The sequence below is a fragment of the Musa acuminata genome, chromosome BXJ3-10, assembly GCF_036884655.1.
Source record: "Musa acuminata AAA Group cultivar baxijiao chromosome BXJ3-10, Cavendish_Baxijiao_AAA, whole genome shotgun sequence".
Lineage (NCBI taxonomy): Eukaryota > Viridiplantae > Streptophyta > Magnoliopsida > Zingiberales > Musaceae > Musa > Musa acuminata.
The window spans coordinates 4,113,544-4,120,102 of record NC_088358.1 but is presented as its reverse complement, the minus strand read 5'-3'; the positions used below and the strand labels follow the sequence as shown (position 1 = coordinate 4,120,102).

Below are 6,559 nucleotides of genomic sequence, written 5' to 3'. Positions count from 1 at the left end.
GCTGAATGGATCAACCCATTCGGATCAGAATTCCTACTAGGCGGTGGCACCGCCAGGGTCGGCGGTGGCACCGCCCAGGAGAGGGTCTCCCATAAAAGCTGGGCGGTGGCACTACCTGGGTTCAGTCTCCGAGCGAGACTGGGTGGTGCAACTGCCCCTAACAGGCGGTGGCACCACCAGGGCTTAGTCTCCGAGCGAGACTGGGCGGTGCAACCGCCCCAGGCAGGCGGTGGCACCGCCAGGGCTTAGTCTCCTAGTGAGACTGGGTGGTGCAACCGTCCCTGTCAAGCGGTGGCACCGCCCAGAAGCTCAGTCTCTGAGCTGCCAAGCGGTTGTACCGCCCCAATCAGGAGGTGGCACCGCTAGGACCCCGAAAATCCGGGAAAAGACATTTTTGAGCTCCAAATTCAAACTAGTTTGGGACTTATATATACCCCACCCTTTCCTGCATGAAAGGGCACCGAAAATCCAATCTTACTATGTGATTTTTAGAGTTCAAAAGTGTTGTAAAGGCTAGAAGTTCTCCTCCCTCTTTTTCTAAGTTTTGATCTTTCAAGAGAGAAGAGAAAAGTTTGTAAGAGTTGTCTCCTAAGCCCGTCAAAAGGAGTGAAACTGTAAAAGGGTGGTTGGTTCTATAAGCCCATCAAAACTAGTCTAGGTTGATTCCATACCGGTTCTATAAGGATTTGAGATTGGTTTTGTTAGATTATAATCGAATTGAGTTTGGTTTAAGTCAATTAAGCTATTCCAATTAGGGTTTTAGTTGATCAAGGACTATTGAGAGATTGATATTTCATGCCTTTATGATTTGATGAATTTAAAGGTTTTATTGAAGATGTCATTTGAAAATGATTATTGGTTTTATATTTTCTTATGTTTATAATATTGATATGATTATGTAGTAGATGTGACTAGACTAATTATTCATATTGGGAGTGCAACTTGTGAAAGGAGCTACGGGCCGATCATAGTGCGAAGCCACCAATGAACATAGTTTAGCAGATTTACATCAAGTATGGTCTCTCATAATATTTAATCCTATTGATTTCTTGATGCATGTGTGAGTGAATGGATAAGTGTAAATGAATGATCATGAATGTTTATGTATCCCTGTCGAGGGCAAGTATGGCGATTCCCTTCGGGGATTAGCAGGCCGTTAGACATGATGGTTAGATAGTTCCTCCATCTGTTGTTGGGAGAAACGTATCCCCACTTGGATGGGTAAGGGATACCACTCCATCCACTATTGGGAGTGCGATATGGATTATCTCCATCCGATATTGGGAGGAATCCATATTGTGGAATATGCCTCTCCATCCGCTGTTGGGAAAGTGCACCATCGGATGTGATGTACGTCTTTGTTATCTAGTTATTATGTATGTGTTGCATGTGGTTGATGCATGATTTTGTTTATTATGTAAGAAATTATCATCGTCTTTCTTATGCATAAGTTTTATGATGAATCAGTATATTTTCTTATTGAATTATTGATATTTGTTCATATTTCATGAATATTGGAGATTATTTTTATGATTTTTTTGAGATTCCTACCAGCATATGTGGTTGCTGATATGTTTTTATCTTATATTTATTTTTAGAGTAATCTACTACTGTGTAATAGATTTGAAGCTTGGGTGGAAGAAACTTGACTCTACCAAGAAGATGTGGTCATTGTCTAGTTAATAGAATATTTACTATTGTAAAGACAAAGATTTGAATTTAAAAAAAAAGTGAGTTTATTTTGTAAATTATAGATAATAAAATACTGATTTATTATTATTTTATTATGTAAATTTTATTGGATGTCTCTTCGGAAACATCCGATAAAATTGTAATGATATAGAGAAGATTAGCATGACCCCTACGCAAGGATGACATGCACAAATTGAGAAATGATCTAAATTTAAAAAGAAAAAAGAAAAAAAGGAGTTTATTATGTAAATTATAGATAATAAAATACTGATTTATTATTTTTTTTATAAATCTAGGATATGACATTATCTATGGACTGAAGCAAGCTTCTTAAAGTTAAAAATAAGATTTGATAAGGTGATCAAATCTTATGACTTCGTTAAGAATGAAGATGAATCTTATATGTATAGGAAGGTAAGTGGGAGCGCTATCACCTTCTTCGTGTTATATGTGGATGACATCCTAATAATTGAGAATGATATAGGAATGCTCTCCACAGTAAAAGCTTAGTTATCTAGACACTTCTCCATGAAGGACTTTGGGAAGCATCCTACATATTAGAGATTTCGATCTATAGAGATAGATCCAAGAGGATGCTTGGCTTATCCCAATCGAGGTACATAGATAACATTGTCAAAAGGTTTGGCATGGAAAATTTCAAGTAAGATCTCATACCGATAAGATATAGGATATCACTTTCAAGGAGTATGTCTCCAAAGACTCTTGAAGAAAGGACAGACATGGATAGGATACCCTATGCCTTAGCATTAGGGTCTATCATGTATGTTATGCTATGTACCAAGTCTAATATAGGGTATGCTTTGAGTGTCATGAGCAAGTATCAAGTAGATATAGGCTTAGAGCACTAGAAAGTCATAAAGTGTATCATTAAGTATTTGAGAATGACTAAGGATCTCTTTTTGGTATAAAGAGGAAGTAGCCTAAGGGTTAAGGGCTATATAGACTTGAGCTTCTAGTCCAATGACAATGATAACGAGTCTAATTCAGGGTATATGTTCACCCTAAATGGAGAAATAGTATACTAGAAGAGTTCTAAGCAAGACACTACTACTAACTCGACCATAGAGGCATAGTACATTACTCTGGCAGAGGTAGCAAAGGAGGGAGCCTAGATAAAGAAGTTCATCATAGATCTAGGAGTCATGTAGGGCAGCGAGGAGTTGATTCTCTTATATTCCAAAAATAATAGGATGATTGCTCAAGCAAAGGAACCTAAGTCTCATCAGAAGTTAAAACACGTTTTGGGAAGGTTCCACCTGATCAGAGAGATAGTCACCCAAGGAGATATGGTAATGGAAAGAGTTTCATTCGAAGATAACATTACAGATCCGCTAACAAAGCCATTATTTCATATTATTTATGAGCGTCACTAGGGTCTGATGGGGATCAGACACGTAGATGATTGGATTTAGGTCAAGTGAGAGATTGCTAGTCATAGATGCCTTGCAAGTCAATCACGTGAGTGTCGGCACGTGTAACATAACATATACTCCTTTTGCTTATTATTATTATTATGACATTTTATCACTTTATATTGCTTGTTGTATAAATATATTATGATATCCATAGATCTGTATAATAGAAATCAGATCATCATGAGATCACGATAATGAGACTGATTCACCTTTAAATACAAACCATAAATAATTCTGGTCAAAGGTTACTCGAGAGGGATATCAAGATATCCAAACAGAATGTACTGTTTACCCATCTATATGATGGAGGCAACTAGTCTCATAGTTGCTCGTATGGGGACACTAGGGCTATGTATAAGTACTTATTGGGGAATGAGTTTATTGATTGATCAACTCACAGAATATTGGATGGTTGATGATACCTCATTGTTAGATAATAATTTTGTCATCCTAGTAGAGTAGTTGGTCCTTAAACTTGAGACACCAAGGATGTCCTGTATGAGTACTCTACTTTTTGATACCGGGTTTATAGGTTTGGAAGTTTTAGATCTAGTACAACCCGTCATCAAGAGTGGTAGCCAATCTTACAAGGGCTATTAAGTGTCGATAGAGGATCATCCGCTCTTAGTATCATAAGAGGAATATCCCATGTGTTCTTGCTTAGACAAATCCTTGACCAAAGTCATTTGGATTAAAAGAGAAAGAGTTCTTCAGGAGAATCCTATTAGAGCGAGACTCAAGTGTTGAATCTCGTATTTTGATGATGAAACCACTTGATATGTGTTTATGATTTAATCTACGTTTGGAGTAATGCAGGTCTACTCGATCAGGATTAGACAGTTGACGCAGGAGGAATTGACGTTGCGCCGGAGGAGATCACATCAAGATATTGGACGGCAGAAGGCTTCGGACGTTGGGCATCGGGCCAAGGAGAGCGAAATTACGCCAAGGATATCGGGGTTGCGGAGGTCAACTGCCGATTGGGCAACAAGCCGCAAGAGAGGACGATGCACTGAAGAATCGGACGAAGCGCCAACCAATGACGTGCCAGGCAACAGAATGTCAATTCACGTTGTAAAAATTGTCTAGATCGAAGTAGAGTTTTAGCTTGTGTGTGCAGGATTAACTATGATAACGACGAAGACATAAAGCAAAACAAAGTGTCGGAGTCAAGCACGAAGGATTCATTGCGAGTTTGAGAGTTCGACGGAAGTCCGAAGGTTCATCGGGAATGCTGCCGGAACTAGCCGAGAATGAGTAGGGAGCTTGCCGAAGGGTTTTTCGGAAGCTCGCCGGAAGGTTCGTTGGAAGTTCGCGGAGCTCACCGAGAAAGATCAGAGCTTGCCGAAGAAGCTCGTTGGAACTCGTCAAGATCAAATCGTGAAGTCTAGGAGCTTGTCGGGAGTCCGCAGAATGGTTTCCGAGAGTTTATCGGAAAACCGTCGGAAGTTCGCCGGAAGCTCGCCGGAAGAAGTCTTGACTTATAGACTTTGTAATAGCTTAGAAAATGTCTTTAAATTCGTAGTTAGCACATTACTTAGGGTTAGGATTAGGTGTTAATCCTATAAACCAAGTAGGGGCCAATTGGGCTCTAGTTCGGACTGGTTTGGGCCAATTTTGGAGCCCAACTAGTGAGTTGAAATAGTGTAGGCGGTGACACCGCCAGCATCGGGAACTCAAGAAGATTCAAATTTTGGAGCCCAAATTTGAATCCTCTTGAGGCCTATAAATACTCCTCTAATCTCAGCTGAGACAACAACCTTTTGAGAAGCTAGAAGTTGAGAAAAACTTTAGGAAAAGTCTTGTTTTCAATAGCTTGGGTGTTCACCTCCTTTCTTTTCATTGAAATCTTTGTAAAAGGGTGAACCACTTGTAAGAGGTTGTAAGAGGGGTGTAAGAAGGAGATTGATCTTCGCCTAGTAAAGGAAGATTGCTAGTGGATGCCGGTGGCCTCGACGGAAGAGGAATCGGAGGAGTGGATGTAGGTCACGATTGACCGAACCACTATAAACTACCGTCTTCTCTGGTTTGCATTTACTTCCTGCTATTACCTTACTACAAACCCTTTCAATAGATTACTGCCTACAAGTTAAAATGCAATTGAAACGGTTTCAAACGAAACGTTGCTTTTATCGTACGAAGTTTCCGAAAGTGTTTAAATCGTCGAAAATTTATCATACTTTACCATTGCACTAATTCACCCCCCCCCCTCTTAGTGCCGCTCCGATCCTAACAATTGGTATCAGAGCCCAGTATTTCTCATTTCAGATTTACACCCGAGAGAAATGGCTCTTCATGGCTTTCAAGAGGGCTTATCGGTTGTTCGTCCACCGTTGTTTAACGGATTGGACTACACTTATTAGAAAACTCGAATGAGAGTTTTCTTGATTTCTATGAATTTGGATTTATGGAATATTGTTGAAAACAGTTTTCAACTTCCCTCTAAACCGATTAACAAATGGTCGGATTTGGAGAAGAAGTATTTTTCTTTAAACGCAAAGGCTATGAATGCCTTATTTTGCGCTTTGGACAAAAATGAGTTCAATCGGGTTTCTTTGTGCGAAACGGCTTTCGACATATGGCACACTCTTGAAATCACACACGAAGGCACTTCTAGAGTTAAAGATTTGAAAATCAACTTTTTAATGCATGATTTCGAGCTTTTTCGAATGAAGCCGAGCGAAACCATTGTTGACATGTACACCCGTTTTACGGATGTCGTCAATGGTTTAAAAGCTCTTGGCAAATGTTTCTCAAATTTTGAACTTGTTAGTAAAGTTTTACGATCACCTTCTAAAGCTTGGGAATCAAAAGTAATGGTAATACAAGAAACAAAAGATTGAAATATTTTTCCACTTGAAGAACTTATTGGCTCATTGATGACATATGAAATGGTGCGCAATGCACATGATGAACACGATGAGCACTTGAACCACCTTCCAAAGAATAGGAAGGATTTGGATCTCCGAACAAATGAATACCACTTGAGCGACGACTCAAGTGATGAGAACAATGATGAACTTGAACTTCGAACACTAAATCTTAATAAGTTTATTAAACAAAAATTTAAAATAAACAATGAACTTGAACGGAGGAAGAGGCTAAAGAAGAGGAAGGCAACCAAGGATGAATCAAGAACTTCCAAAGGTGAAACGGCAAATTGGGCTTTGACAGGCTTCGACTACAAGGTAAGTAGCTCAACTCTCTTGAATTATTTTGAAATTACTTGACGCTTTCCGTGATGCATTTTCTTTTTATTTACTTTAGAAAAATTATTTTTAATTGCATAATGTAATGAACATGAAAAAAAAAAAAATTAGGAATCATGCTTATCATTCTAGTAATTTTGAAAATAATCATGAAAATTGTATGTTTATGATAAACAAAATGATTTTGATTAAAAATGCCTTATGAAATATGATATCATGCCT

The 6,559-nt window shown here is 38.8% G+C and overlaps 1 non-coding gene across 1 annotated transcript; it reads left to right on the top strand.

The window, feature by feature from the left end:
- The first annotated feature begins 1,804 nt into the window (after positions 1-1,804).
- On the top strand, positions 1,805-1,907 carry LOC135652008 (U6 spliceosomal RNA). The gene has a single exon (XR_010502024.1). It is a non-coding gene; the product is annotated as a U6 spliceosomal RNA (small nuclear RNA).
- Positions 1,908-6,559: the final 4,652 nt, after the last annotated feature.